Genomic DNA, 21,415 nt, shown 5'->3' with positions numbered 1-21,415 from the left:
TAAACACAGCTTCCTAGCTCAGTATTGGTGATTTCGTTTTCACGATTCCATTTGCCAAACTACTAGTCGAAATTTGCAGTCTGATGTCCTTTTCAACGTCTGATGTTTAAAAGTACTATCATATAAATTCTAGGAGTTTCGTGACGGTGTAACGTTAAATATGAGTACTGTATTTTCCTGAAAACAAGAAATACAAGGTCGGAGAAAATTAAATTTTAAATAGCTTTTTTTTTTTTTTCAAGAAATAAGATTGAAGAAGGCGAACATGGCAAAAAAAATCCACAAAGTTGCTAAACCCGGTTTTTCTGAAGTAAGCAAAAACTATAGCTCCGATCGTAAAATATCGCATTTTGATCCTTACAACTAACAAATTAGTAAAACTTATTTAGTACTAAGCTTATAACCGTTACTGCAGGGCGAACCGCTGAGTACATCTAGCCTATTATCGTCAGAGCGTTATTTTTACTTCTTTCTTCTTCAAATCGTTTTATCCAGCAAAGCAATTACTCTTTTTAATGATTCGAGCAAGTGGTTTTTAGCTTGCCTTGTGCTATGCTTACAGTAAACAAGAAGTATGGAAACGTTAGTGTTAACGAGTTACAAAAAACGGCTTTAACGATTTTTTCTATATATGTCGAAATGTAGCAAATTAATCGATACTTCTAGAAAATCAATCGACAGAGCTTTAAGTCCTACAACGTTTAATGGAGCTATAGTTTAAACAAAAACCGTCTTTGCAACTTTGCGGATTTTTTTGTCATATTCGCCATCTTGGATTTGGTCTGTGATACTTAACTTTTTATATATTTCTGGTCGTGCCCATACAGCTGTCTCATCCGTAGAATGTCAGTTACGACGATATGAGCGTAAAGACAGCACCTAGTCCCCGAGCAGAGAATATCCCACCCGGAAACGAACCAGGGTCTCTTTGGATAGCAAGCCGGCGAGTTGACCACGCAACTACCAAGACGTACGATACCTAACTTACTCTGATTATAAATATCGGAGCTCTCTTTTGTACAAAGCGTATTTCATCGTCCTCTTACATATAATTCACAGAAGAAGTGTAGATGTCCACCAGATAAACAGCCTGTAGCAAGCTCATTGCTTGTGTACCTCTTGCTTCTAGTTTGTGATTTTTAGGAATTATTCGTTTCAAATGACGTCATCGTTGAGTGAACGTTGAAACCTAAGTCCGCAGCTCGTGGTCGTGCGGTAGCGTTCTCGCTTCCGCGCCCGGGTTCCCGGGTTCGATTCCCGGCGGGGTCAGGGATTTTCTCTGCCTCGTGATGACTGGGTGTTTTGTGATGTCCTTAGGTTAGTTAGGTTTAAGTAGTTCTAAGTTCTAGGGGACTGATGACCTTAGATGTTAAGTCCCATAGTGCTCAGAGCCATTTGAACCTGATTTAATTTCCTTGCTTTCGCGTATAAATCTGTAACCTAACGGCCAGAGAGTGCGACAGTGAACGTAATAAGGAAATGATAAAGCACTCCAGCCCTTGTCCACCGCTGGTGCGTTGAAATAAAGCGAGACGCACGGGCAAAGAAATCAAATACGACAGCGCACAGAGCTGTAAGCAGCTGGCGAACATCGTTTGTCTCAGTCACTGTTTGCGAAGCTCCTGGAAGTTTACGTTTAGCTTCCGAGCTTTCCTCTGCTGAAAAGCAGTCCTGCGGCCTCAGCGAGAATGAGAATTCTTGTTCCGAACTCCTCAGGTCATACTTTTCAGTCTTTCACAGTTGTACAAGTTTATTTGACTATTTGATTTGTTTACTCGTTGCATATTTCTTACCTCCTGTAAAGAAGCTGTTTAAGTGATCTATGACCTTGCAAATGACATAACGTTCTCAAGAAATCGGGTTTCGTCTCAGAGGATCAATACGAATTACAAAATGATTTTAACAAGATATCAGCGTGCTGCAAGAACTGGCAGTTGATCCTGAACAATAAAAAAGTGCGAGAGCCTCAAAATGAATACTAAAAAAATTCTGCTAAATTCGGTTACAAGACAAATCCTCATATTTTTAGGTCGTCGATTCAACTAAATACCTAGGGATTACAGTTAGGAACAATGTAAACTGAAACCATGACGCAAAGAATGTTGCGGGGAAGGCGAAACAAAGACTGCATTTTAATAACAGATCACTTAGAACATATAACTAAATCTAATAAAGTGTAGGCAGTCTCATTATTAGATTATGTTATACATTCTTCGTGTTCTGTCATTAAAACGCAGTCAATGTTTCGCTACGCGTGTCTGCGCCCTTCTGGAATATTTCTGTGCGGTCGGGGATTCGTATCAGATAGGATTGACAGAGGAAATCGAAAAAGTTTAAAGATGAGCAGCTTGGACCTACTGATAACAAACAGACCCGAACTTTTCGACTCTGTATGTACAGAACAGGGAATCAGTGATCATAAGGCCGTTGCAGCATCCCTGAATATGGAAGTTAATAGGAATATAAAAAAAGGGAGGAAGGTTTATCTGTTTAGCAAGAGTAATAGAAGGCAGATTTCAGACTACCTAACAGATCAAAACGAAAATTTCTGTTCCGACACTGACAATGTTGAGTGTTTATGGAAAAAGTTCAAGGCAATCGTAAAATGCGTTTTAGACAGGTACGTGCCGAGTAAAACTGTGAGGGACGGGAAAAATCCACCGTGGTACAATAACAAAGTTAGGAAACTACTGCGAAAGCAAAGAGAGCTCCACTCCAAGTTTAAACGCAGCCAAAACCTCTCAGACAAACAGAAGCTAAACGATGTCAAAGTTAGCGTAAGGAGGGCTATGCGTGAAGCGTTCATTGAATTCGAAAGTAAAATTCTAAGTACCGACTTGACAGAAAATCCTAGGAAGTTCTGGTCTTACGTTAAATCAGTAAGTGGCTCGAAACAGCATATCCAGACACTACGGGATGATGATGGCATTGAAACAGAGGATGACACGCGTAAAGCTGAAATACTAAACACCTTTTTCCAAAGCTGTTTCACAGAGGAAGACCGCACTGCAGTTCCTTCTCTAAATCCTCGCACAAACGAAAAAATGGCTGACATCGAAATAAGTGTCCAAGGAATAGAAAAGCAACTGGAATCACTCAATAGAGGAAAGTCCACTGGACCTGACGGGATACCAATTCGATTCTACACAGAGTACGCGAAAGAACTTGCCCCCCTTCTAACAGCCGTGTACCGCAAGTCTCTAGAGGAACGGAGGGTTCCAAATGATTGGAAAAGAGCACAGATAGTCCCAGTCTTCAAGAAGGGTCGTCGAGCAGATGCGGAAAACTATAGACCTATATCTCTTACGTCGATCTCTTGTAGAATTTTAGAACATGTTTTTTGCTCGCGTATCATGTCATTTCTGGAAACCCAGAATCTACTATGTAGGAATCAACATGGATTCCGGAAACAGCGATCGTGTGAGACCCAACTCGCCTTATTTGTTCATGAGACCCAGAAAATATTAGATACAGGCTCCCAGGTAGATGCTATTTTTCTTGACTTCCGGAAGGCGTTCGATACAGTTCCGCACTGTCGCCTGATAAACAAAGTAAGAGCCTACGGAATATCAGACCAGCTGTGTGGCTGGATTGAAGAGTTTTTAGCAAACAGAACACAGCATGTTGTTATCAATGGAGAGACGTCTACAGACGTTAAAGTAACCTCTGGCGTGCCACAGGGGAGTGTTATGGGACCATTGCTTTTCACAATATATATAAATGACTTAGTAGATAGTGTCGGAAGTTCCATGCGGCTTTTCGCGGATGATGCTGTAGTATACAGAGAAGTTGCTGCATTAGAAAATTGTAGCGAAATACAGGAAGATCTGCAGCGGATAGGCACTTGGTGCAGGGAGTGGCAACTGACCCTTAACATAGACAAATGTAATGTATTGCGAATACATAGAAAGAAGGATCCTTTATTGTACGATTATATGATAGCGGGACAAACACTGGTAGCAGTTACTTCTGTAAAATATCTGGGAGTGTGCGTACGGAACGATTTGAAGTGGAATGATCATATAAAATTAATTGTTGGTAAGGCGGGTACCAGGTTGAGATTCATTGGGAGAGTGCTTAGAAAATGTAGTCCATCAACAAAGGAGGTGGCTTACAAAACACTCGTTCGACCTATACTTGAGTATTGCTCATCAGTGTGGGATCCGTACCAGGTCGGGTTGACGGAGGAGATAGAGAAGATCCAAAGAAGAGCGGCGCGTTTCGTCACCGGGTTATTTGGTAACCGTGATAGCGTTACGGAGATGTTTAATAAACTCAAGTGGCAGACTCTGCAAGAGAGGCGCTCTGCATCGCGGTGTAGCTTGCTCGCCAGGTTTCGAGAGGGTGCGTTTCTGGATGAGGTATCGAATATATTGCTTCCCCCTACTTATACCTCCCGAGGAGATCACGAATGTAAAATTAGAGAGATTAGAGCGCGCACGGAGGCTTTCAGACAGTCGTTCTTCCCGCGAACCATACGCGACTGGAACAGGAAAGGGAGGTAATGACAGTGGCACGTAAAGTGCCCTCCGCCACACACCGTTGGGTGGCTTGCGGAGTATCAATGTAGATGTAGATGTAGATGTAGATGTAATTTTGTGTTAGCATGAAATAAGGGAGGGAGTGTACCTGATATGACAAGAGAGTTGGGATGATAAATTTGAAAATAAAGGCCTTTATTCTTTGCTGCGAGATACTTTCACGAAATTTCGATCATCAGCCAATATTTTGTTGACTCCCACCCGCGCAGAGAGAAACGACCATCACGATAAAATAAGAGAAATCAGAGTAAGCACTGCGAAATTTGTTTGTTCATTTTTGCTAGTGCTAGTCAAAAGTAGAACGGTCAGCCAATGGTCTGAATGCATTTCTATGAACTCGGAGTAGTAATGTCGTTATACACTGAGCTGACAAAAGTAATAAGCGATATGCATATAAGCAAATGATGGTAGTTCGCGCACACAAGGCATAAAAGGGCAGTGCATTGACGAAGCTGTCATTTGCACACAGATGGTTCATGCGAAGACGTTTCCGCACGACGGAAAGTAAATAACTTGTGGATTGGTAGCTGGAGCTAGACGTATGGGACATTCCATTTCAGAACTTGTTAGGGAATTCAATATTCCAAGATCCACAGTGGTAAAGATGAGCCGAGAATCCAATTTTCAGGCATTACCTCTCACCAGGAACAACGCATTTGCCAGCGGACCTCACTTGAGACGTTTGCGTAGAGTTGTCAGTGCTAACAGACAAGGAACACTGCGTGCAACATCCGCAGAAATCAATTAGGAACGTACGACGAACGTCTCCGTTAGGACATTGGGGCGAAATATGGTGCCAATTGGCTATGTCAACAGACGAGCGACGCGATAAATTTTGCTAATAGCACGACATCGCCTGAAGCGTCTCTCCTGGCTTCGTGACTACATCGGTTGGATGAGCCTCGATTTCAGTTGGTAAGAGCTGATGGTAGGGTTTGAGTGTGGCGCAGGCCCTACGAAGCAGTAGAGCCAAGTTGTCAACAAGGCATTCCGCAAGCTAATGGTGACTCCATAATGGCGCGCGCTCTATTTACGTGGCATTGACCGGGTCCTCTGGTCCACCTGAACCGATCATTGAAATGGTTATGTTCGGAAACCTGGAGGCTATTTGCAGCCATTAATGGACTTCATGTTCCCAGATAACGATGGAATTTTTATGAATGACAATGCGCCATGTCACCGGGCCATAACTGTTCGCGCTCTTTTTGAAGAACATTCTGGACAGTTCAAGCAAGTGATTTGGCCACACAGATTCCCCTCCTCAAATCTCATCAAACAATTATGTAATGTAATCGAGAGGTCAGTTTGTGCACAAAATCCAGCACCGCCAATACTTTCGTTTTAAAAGCAGTATGACTCAATATTTCTGCAGTTGATTCCAAAAAAAATAAATAAATAAATGAAAGAAAGGTTCTAAGCACTATCGGACTTAACATCTGAGGTCCTTATACTTAGAACTCCTTAAACCTAACTAACTTAAGGACATCACACACATCGATGCCCGAGGTAGGGTTCGAATCTGCGACCGTAGCAGCACGCGGTTCCGGACTGAAGCGCAGCGCCTAGAACCGCTCGGCCACAGCGAGCGCCACAGTTGATTCCCAACGACTTGCTGCATACCTGCCAGTCGAGTTTCTGCACTACGCCGAGCAAAAGGAGGCCCCCATGATATTAGGTGGAGCCGTGGCTTTTGTCACCTCATTGTAGATGTAGTTGCACGTATATTTTTTCGAAGATTCTTTGGCCTTGATTAATATGCTAAGTGTGGAACTCATAAAGGTATCAAAAGAAGAACATTAATGTACACGTATGTTAAAATTACTACGCTGGGAGGAACATATTTAAAATACGGAAAAGATTGTGATTACAGACATGTACATGTTCTTTGCTTTTCAGAAGTCAGTATAGCGTGAAGGCCACACGTGCTGCAACGAGAGACGAAATATGGCTTGTAATGGAATCAAAGTATGTTCCACGCGGTTTGCACGTAAGTCCACAAAGTATCAGAGGTAGTTGTTAGAGGACTGTGACGAATAAGCTTCCTCCCAAATACATGTGCGACGTAAGAGAGCGGTAGTGTCGGTCGTTGCCATATTCCTTATCACAGGCTCAAATGGCTCTGAGCACTATGGGACTTAACATCTGAGGTCATCACTCCCTTAGACTGACAACTACTTAAACCTAACTAACCTAAGGACATCACACACATCCACGCCCGAGGCAGGATTTGAACTTGCGACCGTAGCAGCAGCGCGGTTCCGGACTTAAGCACCTAGAACCGCTCGGCCACAGCGGCCGGCTTTATCACACGTTCCATGGCATTTTGCCGCTGAAATATGGCTTGTAACTTGAAGGAGCGTTAGTAGCTAAAGTCTAAAATTACCTAGATATTGCGGTTACTTTTCATAAAATCCTCAACATGCAAGACTCAAAGTTGACTATTGAAGCTAATAGTAACCTAATGTCATACGCTTCATTTTGTTCCATACTCTGTTCATCAATGCAAGCCATCGTAGTGGTGGCAGTTTGAACACATTTAACCATTATTGCAAGGTTCAAGTGGGACTCGTCCTAAAACACATGTGGCAAAGGCCCAATGCCCGTTGCAGTTTGAGGCACTTTTGGAATTCGGACATGAGAAAGAGGAGGAATCGGATGCTGTTTGTTGTCTAATCCACAGCATACAGAACCGTCGATACAGAGAGGAACACGGGTTGTACTTCAGTATTGGGAGAAGACTATGGACAGACCTTTGTGGTCTTGTATGTGCAGTGCTTTGCAGTATCCAATTGGGAGGGTGCGTGATGTTATTTCAGTGATTCAAATTTGAGTCAAAATAGGAATGAGCATGGAACTATGAATCCAGTTGTCAGTAAAAACTGCACTTCCTCTACACCAGTGTCATACACTTCTTCGATCGAAGAGGGTGTCGTAAACCCGTTGCATCCTTTCCTGAGGCAAGCTGCTGCACAATTATTGTAACTGGTCCTTGATATCCTGAATATTGGCATTGGAATGGAATTGTCAGAGCTCGTCCAACACACGTTCTATCAGGAAGAGATCTGGGGGGTCCAGCTGTCGGAGACAGTACCTCAACAAGACGCAGACCGTTGCTAGAGAAAAGTGCTATCTGTAGCCGAGCGTTGTCCTATTCTTAAATGGCATCGCATGGGACATAGCACATGTTTGTGACATACCGTTGTGCGTTCAGAGTCCCCTCAATCACCAATCACTACCAGCCATGACTTGAAGTCACACACAATAACTTGCCACATTTTGACGCCAGGAGTAACTCCGCTCAGCCTTTCAAAAATATTCTAAGAATGGACCCTCTCCCCAGGTTGCTGTCATACTCGCCGATGATTGCGTTCCAGCGTAGTGCAGGACCGCGATTCATCACTGACCACAATTCGACCCCACTCATCAACAGCACATGCTTCAAACGCAGCTATTTGTGTTGTGGCGTTGACGGCAGTCGACGCAAGGAACTTTAATGGGATATTTGAAAGTTTTGTGGAAATCGTCTTAAATGGTGAATTATGTCATTTTATCCCCATAACATGAATTCCTTCCTCTTGAATTTCATTGTTTTTTTATAGAAAAGGGAATGATTTTCAAATAATTTGAAAGCCTGCTAAAACGCTTCATTTGAGTCATGTGAAGCCTGTGACGTCGCTGCCTAGCTCGCTGCCCTCACAGCCGTAAAGCTCATTCACACTGATATCTTGTTTCGGAATTTGCATTTCGGAAAATAGATTGCTTGTGATGTGTAGTATCACATTGCACAAATACATCTATAAAAACTCCTGAAATATTGTTTTTGAGGGTTCGTAAGAAGGAGAAAATGCGTAAAACACAACGAAATTAAACTGGCAGCGAAACGTGAGAGAACTGACTGTCACTGTAGTCGATGTTATCTGCACGTTTCTGAGAGCTCCGTTGATAAAACAATGGACTGTGACGGTTCGTAAGCAGTTATCTATTGGCCGCTGGTTCATTCGGGTCCGAGAAAAAAATTTATCTATTTGTAGACGGCTTAATAGTCCTCATTAAGAAGACCAAATCACAATTTCTAAGCTTCACACCATCAGTGAAAAACATAGTGATGTTGAGTTTTCCCTGCAATTACAAGCTCTACCATTTACAGTCACTTTTCACACAATTCACCTTCAGGAAGATTTCTAGTCAATGTGGCCACACACCTTTTACTTTATTAAAAACATTCCTTTTTTATCTTCACGCCGTCCGACTGGGATCCGCATTCTTTATAAAGTATCGTCGTCTTACATGAAGATGAAGCAAGTCTGCTTCAGACACTGACGTTAGTTTCCACTCACAAACATCCCATCCCTTACATTTGAGTTACCTGCATGTTGTACATGCCTTATGTCTTTAAACATGCAGGACCTCACCACTCCACGCTCCTCGTTGTAGCGTGGGTGTTTGTGTGCACATAAATTAAATGCATTTATGTTGTGCTGTCCACTTCTCGGACTTAAGTTAATCAAAAGCTATCGAAACAACTGCCACCATGAGTTCTGGCTAATGCTACTCGAATTATCGTGTTTCGTGTAACACTTTTAAATTTTACGAGCTTGCAACTTTTAAAAATTTATGAAACTGGCAGAATTCAAACTATAAATCTTCTGATCAATAGCCAGACACGTTACTCATTATGCCACTAAGCCAACCAACACTTCTGCTGATGGTCTTCTGTACAAGGAAATCAACACTAAGATTTGTCAAGAATTTCATTTTGCTTTGGGTCATAGTTCATGACTGCAGTGACAATGAACAAATTCGCAGGTTATGTGCTGGCTTAAGCTGTCGCCAGCACATTGGTCAGCCAAGATCTAGTGCGCAGATCGATAGCAGGAACTGAATTAAGCGAGAGAGGCCTGAGACACACCGACAAGCAACACGCCGCCAACGCCCTCTGGACGGCATTTATTTAGGTCGCCGCCGATGACTGGAGGGACTCACTCGACTCACTGACTCACTCACAGTGCAGTTTGGCGTCTGTCAATTAGTTGCAGCGCGGGTGTAGTTTATTGCAGGCTATGACAGTACATAGCGTCCAGATTAGTGACTATAGTGAGACTAAGATGTGTGATAGCAATATTACCGATATTGTCTGCAAGAGGACTATTACGGAGGACTGTATTAAAGAGTTCATGTAAATAAAGGACCATATTAATCCACATGTGCATTTTTGTTGTACAAAGGAGATACCAGCCACTCATAACAACACCCTCTCCCTTGCTTCCTATGGTACAAGACTCTACAGGTCAAGCTCTTCATCTTTCACATGAATCTGATAGTCGACAATCTACATAAGATAGATGAATATACACTACTGGCTATTAAAATTGCAACACCAAGAAGAAATGCAGATGATAAACGGGTATTCATTGGACAAATATATTATACTAGAACTGATATGTGATTACATTTTCACGCAATTTGGGTGCATAGATCCTGAGAAATCAGTACCCAAAACAACCACCTCTGGCCGTAATAACGGCCTTGATACGCCTGGGCATTGAGTCAAACAGAGCTTGGATGACGCGTACAGGTACAGCTGCCCATGCAGCTTCAACACGATACCACAGGTCATCAAGAGTAGTGACTAGTGTATTGTGACGAGCCAGTTGCTCGGCCACCATTGACCAGACGTTTTCAATTGACGAGAGATCTGGAGAATTTGCTGGCAGGGCGGGGTCTACATCTACATCTACATCCATACTCCGCAAGCCACCTGACGGTGTGTGGCGGAGGGTACCTTGAGTACCTCTATCGGTTCTCCCTTCTATTCCAGTCTCGTATTGTTCGTGGAAAGAAGGATTGTCGGTATGCCTCTGTGTGGGCTCTAATCTCTTTGATTTTATCCTCACAGTCTCTTCGCGAGATATACGTAGGAGGGAGCAATATACTGCTTGACTCTTCGGTGAAGGTATGTTCTCGAAACTTTGACAAAAGCCCGTACCGAGCTACTGAGCGTCTCTCCTGCAGAGTCTTCAACTGGAGTTTATCTATCATCTCCGTAACGCTTTCGCGATTACTAAATGATCCTGTAACGAAGCGCGCTGCTCTCCGTTGGATCTTCTCTATATCTTCTATCAACCCTATCTGGTACGGATCCCACACTGCTGAGCAGTATTCAAGCAGTGGGCGAAGAAGCGTACTGTAACCTACTTCCTTTGTTTTCGGATTGCATTTCCTTAGGATTCTTCCAATGAATCTCAGTCTGGCATCTGCTTTACCGACGATCAACATTATATGATCATTCCATTTTAAATCACTCCTAATGCGTACTCCAAGATAATTTATGGTATTAACTGCTTCCAGTTGCTGACCTGCTATTTTGTAGCTAAATGATAAAGGATCTATCTTTCTGTGTATTCGCAGGACATTACGCTTGTCTACATTGAGATTCAATTGCCATTCCCTGCACCATGCGTCAATTCGCTGCAGATCCTCCTGCATTTCAGTACAATTTTCCATTGTTACAACCTCTCGATACACCACAGCATCATCCGCAAAAAGCCTCAGTGAATTTCCGATGTCATCCACAAGGTCATTTATGTATATTGTGAATAGCAACGGTCCTATGACACTCCCCTGCGGCACACCTGAAATCACTCTTACTTCGGAAGACTTCTCTCCATTGAGAATGACATGCTGCGTCCTGTTATCTACGAGGAACTCCTCAATCCAATCACACAATTGGTCTGATAGTCCATATGCTCTTACTTTGCTCATTAAACGACTTTTGTATCCAGAAAGGCCCGTACAGGACCTGCAACATGCGGTCGTGCATTATCCTACTGAAATGTAGGGTTTCGCAGGGGTCGAATAAAGGGTAGAGCCATGGGTCGTAACACAACTGAAATGTAACGTCCACTGTTCAAAATGCCGTCAATGCGAACAAGAGGTGACCGAGACGTTTAACCAAAGGCACCCCATACCATCACGCCGGGTGATACGCCAGTACGGCGATGACGAATACACGCTTCCATTGTGCGTTCACCGCAATGTCGTCAAACACGGATGCAACCATCATGATGCTCTAAACAGAACCTGGATTCATCCGAAAAAATGACTTTTTGCCATTCGTGCACCCAGGTTCGTCGTTGAGTACACCATCACAGACGCTCCTGTCTGTGATGCAACGTCAGGGGTAACCGCAGCCATGGTATCCGAGCTGATAGTCCACGCTGCTGCAAACGTCGTCGAACTGTTCGTGCAGATGGTTGTTGCCTTGCAAACGTCCCCATCTGTTGGCGCAGGGATCGAGACGTGGCTGCACGATCCGTTACAGCCATGCGGATAAGATGTCTGTCATCTCGACTGCTAGTGATACGAGGCCGTTGGGATACAGCACGGCGTTCCGTAATACCGTCCTGAACCCACCGATTCCATATTCTGCTAACAGTCATTGGATCTCGACCAACGCGAGCAGCAATGTCGCGATACGATCAACCGCAATCGCGATAGGCTACAATCCGACCTTTAAAAAAGTCGGAAACGTGATAGTACGCATTTCTCCTCCTTACACGACACATCACAAAAACGTTTCAACAGGCAACGCCTGTCAACTGTTGTTTGTGTATCAGAATTCGGCTGGAAACTTTCCTCCTGTCAGCACGTTGTAGGTGTCACCACCGGCGCCAACCTTGTGTGAATGCTCTGAGAAGCTAATCCTTTGCATATCACAGCATCTTCTTCCTGTCGGTTAAATTTCGCGTCTGTAGCACGTCATCTTCGTGGTGTAGCAATTTTAATGGCCAGTAGTGTATATTAAGTATAAATGAAATAACCTGGAAGAAAATTTAATGGAAACAGAAGAGGAAGTGGACGAAGACTAGATGGAGAATGCAATTGTGCGAGAGGCTTAATTCAAAGGAAGACACCTGACGTACACGACATTAGCGCAAGAGTATTAACATCCTTAGAAGAACTATTAATGAGAAAACTGTCCCATTCCATCTGGTATACATCATATTTGAGACAAGCGCAAAACCGCCAGACGAAAGAGTGTGAATACTACAGAAACGTCAGTTTAGGAAGCGATAAAAAGGCGAACGCACATTTATAAAGTCGACAAACCTTAAAGACAGGCAGTAGTTGTGGAGGTAGCGAGGAGGGCTTGTAGCCTACTCCCATAAAACTAAAACTCCTCCCGAATAGGCCATGAAGGCCCAAAGCTACCGACCGGCCGCCGTCTCATCCTCAACCTATAGGCGTCACTGGATGCGGATATGGAAGGGCATGTGGTCAGCAAACCGCTCTCCCGTTCGTATGTCAGTTTCCAACACCGGAGTCGCTACTTCTCAATCAAGTTGATCCTCAGTTTGCCTCACAAGGGATGAGTGCACCCCACTTGCCAACAGCGCTCGGCAGACCGGATGGTCACCCATCCAAGTGCAAGCCCAGCCCGACAGCGCTTAACTTCGGTGATCTGACGGGAACCGGTGTTACCACTGCGGCAAGGCCGTTGGCGAGCCTACTGCCATGCTGTCTGGTAATTACAAACAACATGCAGTACAGGAAAAAAAAGAGAAATTTGCAAAATTAGCTGAAGTTCAGAAAAGAGAAATTGAAACGTCCCCTTAGAAAAATTAATGAATTACTGTGCTGATAAACCCCTTACATTATTTGATTTTCAAACAGCTGAGCAGAATTGAACGTACTCAGACATTTTGCTCTTTCCTTATTCTGATCAACACTAAACTGACACACAATATTTTTAGCGCAACGCAATCTGACTCTTAGTAATCCCTACAAAAGAATGGCCCTGACTAACAATAACCTATACCTTTCATGAATCACTTACCTGACAAAATCTTCGTTACTCAAACTACTGCAATACAGCGAGCGCCACTACTGCCAGCTAAATAAAAGATTCAAACTACTGAAGGCACTAACTACTGATAGACATAGTTAGCAAATGAAAGATTTTGATAGAGAACAAACAATGTATTTACCTTAATAGTGTTCAAAAGACATCCAGTCTTACAAATTTACTGTCTCTGATGGACACACGTTCAGATCATCCGCTCTCAAAACTTCGCCATGTCTCTCCCCACATCCACCACTGCTGGCGGCTCACCTCCAGCTGGGCAACGCTACGCGCTGTTAACATCTAACTGCCCAACACTACAATGGCGAATATTACAACAATGCCAGCCAGCCACAGACTGCACACAGCACAGCCAGTGATTTTCATACAGAGCGCTACGTGGCGTTACCAATATAAAAACCTAAACAGCCTACTTACAAAATAATACTGTTAAAGGTTTCTGATGCACTGTAATTATGTCACACACTTCAGCGGACTCTGAAGATCGATTCAGTGGAATTGATAGCGTCTCAAAAAGAGTTGACATCGTAAGATGAATGCTAACGAAGTAAAAGAAAGGTCACTGAGTGTAACCGAACTAAGTCAAGTGACGCTGCGGGAATTAGTTTCTGAAACACTTGACATGTTTGGCTACTTAGGTAGCAAAGGAACTGACGACAGCAGAAGCAAGCAGGATATTAAATACAGGTTGTCAATTATAAGAAAACTTCCCTGAAAAAGAGAAATATGTTAACATGTATTATAAGTTAAGAATTAGGAAGTGTTTCCTGGAAGTATTTGTCAACAGTGTAACACTTTATGGAAGCAAGACGTCTACGATTAACAGCGCAGACACGAAAAGAATAGAAACTTCTTAAATGTGGTTCTTCAGAAGAGTTCTGAATATTAAATGGGTAGATGGGATAACTAACGAAGACGTACTGAAACTGGAAAAAAAGATTTTGATGTCACAACTTGACTGGCAGAATGGATACAGTGGGTGGATAAAAATATGGAATCACATTAGCGTGCCTAATATGATATAGGAGCCCCGGTGGCATTCAAAACAGCTTCTGGTCGTTTTGGTATGGATAAATATAGGTCTTTTATGGTTTTCACGAGAATCTTCCACTATCCGACCAAATTACTTTCTTCTGTTGCTCCATAATTCAGGTTTTATGGCTTCGGCACCACGTTTTCCAGCTACGAACTAATGATTAGTTTTGGAATTCCAGCTTCGGCTCGCCGTGCAATTCTTTGCTTATGGAGCCCCCTTCCGTTTTTTTTTTCTTTTTTTTTTTTTTTTTTTTTTTTTTTTTTTTTTTTTTTTTTTTTTTTTTTTTTTTTTTTCTGACAGGGATCGCGCGTGCGACATTCAATTCTGCAGTGAATGTTCCATATTATTTTTCGTCGTCATCCTGTACAATGGCAGGCCGGAGTGGCCGAGCGGTTCTAGGCGTTTGGTGTTTTTCCCGCTTCCCCTGCATATTTTTACGAGTATATCCTTCGAATCACTGCCTCTTGAAACACCAAACACTTCGGCTCCCTTGGTTACAGAAGCAGCCATCATATGAACACCAACAATCTGCCCAGGTTCGAAGTCACTAAGATCAAAAATAATCCACTCACAGCTACACAGGTTACTGTTCTGATAACGACTGATACTTGCAACGTATTGAGGACAATGCACAGTGCCATTCATGGTCAAATACAATAGCGCAACCTGCAGGTTTGGCTAGCACCCGCCTTTATGTTCAAACGTGACACTCTACTCTTTCCACTTACGTTCGGAGCAGGAGGGCGCCAGCTCACAAAACATTTTACCTGGGGCACAGGCAGTCACTAAGGTGGCAAGCTGGAGGATAGTGGGTGGAGGAAAGCCATTTAAGAGATTGGTGTAATCTGAGATTTTGTGTAAATGGTGGAATAGTCATGAAAGTACAGGCATTCTCATGTTAGAAGCTGCGATGACGCGAATGGAGCAGCTGGTGCACGTGTTAAGTGGAGGCAAGACCGTAACTACCCTGACGCCATGAAGTCGCCAGGTTCTTTAATCAAAGCGGCAAAAACGTGTATTTCACAGTCACGACTGTCTGGGAAGCTTAACAGCCTTCTTTCAGAAATTGGAAATGGTCGGTCTTGGCGGATTAGATTTCTCCATAAATGAGGGACCGAGGTCCCATCGGGGAAGACGATTTTTGCCAAAACATGGCCATGTTTACCATGAGAATGACGCCTTCCTAGTCTACAATCTTCTTTTTTGAGACAAGAGGGATTTTGAGTCGCTGGTTGGCACTCCTCAGGATATGCAAAGCAGAGGCTTGCTCCCCCTGTTTGGGAATCTCGGTACTGTGTCTGGATTGGCAACCAGGCCAGCAGAACAGACAGGAGGGGAGATTCAATCAGTGGAGGATAGTTCGATTGGTTTGTAGAATGTGGAGGCGGCTTTTTTCTGCTAATTCAGCTCCCATACAGGCTCGCTGGAAAGTCATTGCGATTCTTTGGCTTCTTCTCTCCAGGTGGAGAATTTCAGGTCTTTCCCAAGGTGAGACTTCTGGTCTGCGTCCGCAGCTCGTGGTCTAGTGGCTAGCGTCCCTACCACTGAATCACTGGGTCCTGGTTTCGATTTCAGGCCGAATTGGGGATTTCCTCTGCCTGATTGTCCTCATCATTCCACCATCATTCATGAACATGTGTACGGATTGGGAATGTGTACAGGCGCTGATGAGCGTACAGTAGAGTGCCCCAAAAATCAGACATCATCCTCATGACTTCTGGTCTGCAACTTGTGGTGGACTAAGAGGCAGTGGCAGTTGACAGCTGTACCAACAGTGGAACTACGTATCATCTCTGACATATGTGTCATGAGAGTGAAGTTATTCATCCTGAGTCAGCCGTCTGACGTTTGACAATTCCAGCACGCTCCATCGTGCCTGCGAGTCAAATTGGTTGGCCAGACCAGTGAACGGGTGCACCTCACACTGAAATCTGCCGGGATTTCAGGGCTCTGATAGGGAAGTTTCCCAAGTTCTAATAATCAGAACGCCCGGCCGCGTAGTTTACGAGTTTGTTGTGGACACGTCAGAACATTACAACTGCTGCTGTGCTCCGCTCCTCGCCTACAACGTGCAGTTTTCTTCTGCCGCCAGAACCAAGGTGAAACGATTAAGTATTTCCGCACCAGGTTATGGTTATTAAATGATATTTACAGCTTCCTGTTCTCAGTAAACCATAGTTTGTGGTGTACCTGATCATAGTTGATTCCACTTGAAAAGAATTCGGCCTCATACTGCGTTGTAAAATGGATCCGTTTAGGGGCGAGTTTGTATAGTTTCCACGAATTCTTTGCCAATCAAGCACCACCCCTTTCCTGATTTATGTTTGACTTCTTTTTTGTAAGATTTATCAGCTCGATTGTAGTTATAAAATGATGAATAAAATTTGTCCCTATTTTTATAAATGTAAATACGCCATTGTTCTCATTCATGCTCTAGCTATTTACCGTCTATGTTATATTTTATTGTAAAACATGGGTACGCCAGCAATAGGCCCAAACCTATTAAATTAATTAATTTGAGTATTAACTTGGTTCTGGAGGTGACCACAGACATAGGCCACGAAAGTGCCATTAGTAAATTCATTAATTTCATATACAAAAATTAAGGGTGCTGCTCACGATTTAAGGATTGTTGAGAAGACACCACTTTTCTTTCAGTAATGATAACCACATTTAGCATCACTTGGACAAATACATACGATTAAGCAAGCGATCTCTTGCAGATCGATAGGTCACATCCGAAGGCATCAAGGAAGAGGTATCTGGTAAAACAAAAAGTAAATTTGAGGGAAAGGGGTGGGGTGAAAGTAATAGATCAGGGATAAACATCTTTAAGTAGGTTAAAATGAATGTAGGTTGCAATAGTTATGTTCAGATGAAGAGTCTCAGACTACAGAGATGATCTGCATCAAAGTAGTCTTCGGGCTGAATGACACTAAACAGTTTTAAGACGCGAAGTACAAATTAACAAAATGTGACACACATTTTTATGACTTCAGGTCTTGCTAGTATCCGAAATACATACCAGAAAAAAATGATACTGAAGTATTTCTCTCCATGTAGTATGTCTCTCCATGTGAAAGATTCCAGAGTTAAAACTTCCTCTCATCTGGATCTGCGGGAAGGGAACACGTTGAGACTAGACATATTTGAAAGGAAGAAATGGATAATGAAGGAAGAAAAATATAAGGACTGGAACATGGAATGTGACGACACTACTGCAAGCAGGAAAGCTAGAGAATACAAAACAGGAGATGAAAACGAACAGATTAGATGCCTGTGGTTTGTGTGAAATGCGATGGGGAGAGAATGGGGAGATAGAAAGTAGAGATTATATGTATTTTTACTCTGGGGAAATCAGGAGTGGTGAAAACGGATTAGGAACATTGGTGGGGAAAAAGCTGAAAAATAAGGTAATGAAGGTACAATATATTGATGGAAGACTGATGATACGACTGAAGGGTAGTTCAAAATATTTGGTGTTAATACAGGTATACATGCCAACCAGACAGCATAGAGATTAGAAAGTGGAAGAACATTATGAGAAAATACAAGAACTTATTGAGAAAGAAAATAGAAATGACTGATTTATCATCATGGGGGACTGGAATGCAGTGGTGGGTAAAGGAAGGGATGAAGATACAGTACGAAAATTTGAATTAGGAATAAGGAATGAGAGAGTTCAACGACTAATCACACTCATGATCATAAATTAAGGATAATTGCAGAATGTGTGCTGCACAATGTGGCTCTACACAAAACTGGCGCTAATAGCATCGGCACATAGGGAACACACACGACACAGATCTATAAGTCCATGGCATTGGTGATAAGTTGAGAAAACCGTCCCGAAACACATGTGCTACATAACGCCACTGTTTCCTGCGCATGTACCCCGCCATCAATATGGGATATGATCACCATGCACACGTACACAGGCCGCACAATAGGTTGGCACACTCTGGATCAGGTGGTCGAGCAGCTGCTTGGGTATAGCCTCCCACTCTTGCACCAGTGCCTGTCGGAGCTCCTGAAGTGTCGTAGCTGTTTGAAGACTTGCAGCGATACGTCGACCGAGAGCATCCCAGACGCGCTAGGTGGGGTTTAGGTCTAAAGAACATGCAGGCCACGCCATTCGTCTGATGTCTTCTGTTTCAAGGTACTCCTCCACGATGGCAGCTCGGTGTGGCCGTGCGTTATCATCCATCAGGAGGAAGGTGGGACCCACTGCACCACTGGAAAGGTGGACATAGTGGTGCAAAATGACGTCCCGATACACCTGACCTGTTACAGTTCCTCTATCAAAGACATGCAGAAGTATATGCACCAATCACAATCCCACCCCACACCATCAGAACACGACGTCCATAAAGGTCCCTTTCAAGGACATTAAGCGGTTGGTATCTGGAGAGCTTCTGTAAAGTTTGGAAGGTAGGAGACGAGATACTGGCAGAAGTAAAGCTGTGAGGACGGGGCGTGAGTCATCCTTGGGTAGCTCAGTTGGTAGAGCACTTGCCCGCAAAGGCAAAGGTCCCGAGTTCGAGTCTCGGTCCGGCACACGGTTTTAATCTGCCAGGAAGTTTCGGTTGGTATCTGGTTCCTGGTTAACGCCAGATGAAAACCCGGCGAGAATCACTGTTCAGACTATACCTGGATTCGTCCTTGAACATAACCTGGGACCACTGTTCCAATGACCATGTACTGTGTTCTTGACACTAGGCTTTACGGGCTTTCCTGTGACCAGGGATCAGTGGAATGCACCTTGGTGGTCTCCGGGCGAATAAACTATGTCTGTTCAGTCGTATGTAGACTGTGTGTCTGGAGACAACTGTTTTAGTGGCTGCGGTAAGGTCCCGAGCAAGGCTACCTGCAGTACTCCGTGGCCGTTTGCGGGCACTGACGGTGAAATATCGGTCTTCTTGTGGTGCTGTACACTGTGGACGTCCCATTCTGTAGCGCCTGGACACGTTTCCCGTCTGCTGGGATCGTTGCCATAATTGTGAGATCACACTCTGTGGCACACTGATGGCCCATACTACGACCTGCTATGTTTGACCAGCCTCCAGTCGCCCTAGTGTTCTACCCCTCATAACGTCATCAATATGTGTTCTTTGAGCCATTTTCAACACACAGTCACCATTAGCACGTCTGAAAACGTCTGCACACTTACTCTCTGCACCGTAGTCTGACATGAACCAACACACCTCTGTGTATGTCGACTGCTGCCAGCGCCACAATGCGACAACCGCAGGTCAAATGTACCGCATGGTCATACCCCGAGGTGATTTAAACTCGCAAACCGCCCACCAAAGCGTTGTTTTACCATTTAATAGCATTACACTTAATCTATGAGCATGAGTGTAGTTTCTGTAAAGAAAATTCGTCAGCAGTTGGTAACACATTACTTGAACACCACAAAAGGAGACGTTACACATGGATATCAAATTTTAATAGGGAAAAATATCGGTTTGACTACTTCCTGATACAAAAAAGGTTTGGGAACTATTTGAAGAATGCCAAAGCTTGTCTAGGAGCGGATATAAATTCAGACCACAACCCAGAAGTGGGAGAAATACAAGTTGAAAAAAGACTAAACACAGAAAGGCTCAAAGAGGTAGGAAAGACGGCAGATTTGGAAAACAGATATACGGAAAAATGGGAAAGAGGTAGTGTTGATGAAAGTGTTAATGACAAATGGACTTTACCAAAGAAGTACGACGAACTTAAGTATCTCAAAGTACCAAGAAAGACTGGATGACAGAAAACATGTTGAAAAAGATGGAAGAGCGGAGAAAGTGGCAAAATGTAGATGCTGAAGAAGGCAAAAAGAGGTACAGGAAACTGAATAATGAATTAAGAAGAGAAACTAAAGAAGCAAGGGAAAAAATGGATGAAACACAAATGCGACGAAATAGAGAAAATGTAGAATGATGGAAAGTATGAAATGATGAAATGATGAATAGATCAGCTGGTGAGAGGAGGAATAACATGGAAATAGAAATAGCAGATTGTTCTCAAGCAGACAAACCACATGATGTTTTGAACAGATGGCAAGAATATACTGAATGTCTGTATAAGGGGGATGAAATACAAAGTGAAATTAAAGTTGAAGAGGAGGAATTTGTTCTGGACGATGGTAAGGGATTCACTATCTTGGAAGCAGAAGTAGAAAAGTTGCTGAAGGTTATGAGGAATGGGAAGGCATGTGGAATTGATGATTTGCCAACAGAACTGTTGAAGAGTCTGGGAAAAAAGACAACAAAAGAAATAGTCTACCTCCTTAATGAGATATATGAGAAAGGGAAATGGCCTGAGGACTTCCTTGCAACATTTATGATACCAATGAAGAAAAAGAGAAACGCTAACAAATGTGAAAAGCATAGAATCATGTCTAATTTCTTATGCACCTAAAGTGTTGCCGAGAGTGTTGAATAGAAGGCTATATTGCAAGCTGGATAGAGGGACTGCAGGGGAGCATTTCGGATTTAGGAGAGGAAAAGGAACCAGAGATGCTATTGGCCTGTTAAGAACTGTAGGGGAAAGGTATATGGAAAAAAGTAGAGAAATCTTTGCTGTTTTTTTATAGATTTGGGAAAGGCTTTTGACAGAGTTCAGTGGAACAAGCTGATGGATATTTTGATGAGGAAAGGAGTAGATTGGAAAGAGAGACGACTGATACAGAATCTATATTTACACCAGAAAATAAGGATAAGGATTGGAAATGAAATGTCAGAAGGAAGCAGCATTGGACGAGGTGGTAGACAAGGTTGTTGCCTTTCCCCACTATTGTGTAATGCACACCTTGAAGAGATTATTGCGAAAGGCTTTGATGGGAAGAAAGGAATTTGTATTTGTGAAAAGAGAACAGAAGGTATAAGATTTGCTGATGGCATGGTATTAGTGGCAGAAAGTGAGCAGACAGTGAATAACATGCTCAAAGATCTGAACGAAGCTTGTATGGAATATGGGATGCAA

The 21,415-nt window shown here is 43.3% G+C and overlaps 1 protein-coding gene and 1 pseudogene across 1 annotated transcript in view; one reads left to right on the top strand and one right to left on the bottom strand.

Moving 5' to 3' along the window:
• Positions 1 to 21,415, top strand: part of LOC126419016 (cardioacceleratory peptide receptor-like) — a 329,034-nt gene that overhangs the window by 70,808 nt on the left and 236,811 nt on the right. The window lies entirely within an intron of this gene.
• Positions 12,926 to 13,043, bottom strand: LOC126420125 (5S ribosomal RNA; annotated as a pseudogene).

This window comes from Schistocerca serialis, chromosome 9 (genome assembly GCF_023864345.2).
Source record: "Schistocerca serialis cubense isolate TAMUIC-IGC-003099 chromosome 9, iqSchSeri2.2, whole genome shotgun sequence".
Taxonomy (NCBI): Eukaryota; Metazoa; Arthropoda; class Insecta; order Orthoptera; family Acrididae; genus Schistocerca; species Schistocerca serialis.
Note: the sequence above shows the minus strand (reverse complement) of the source record. Positions and strands in the feature narration are given on the sequence as shown.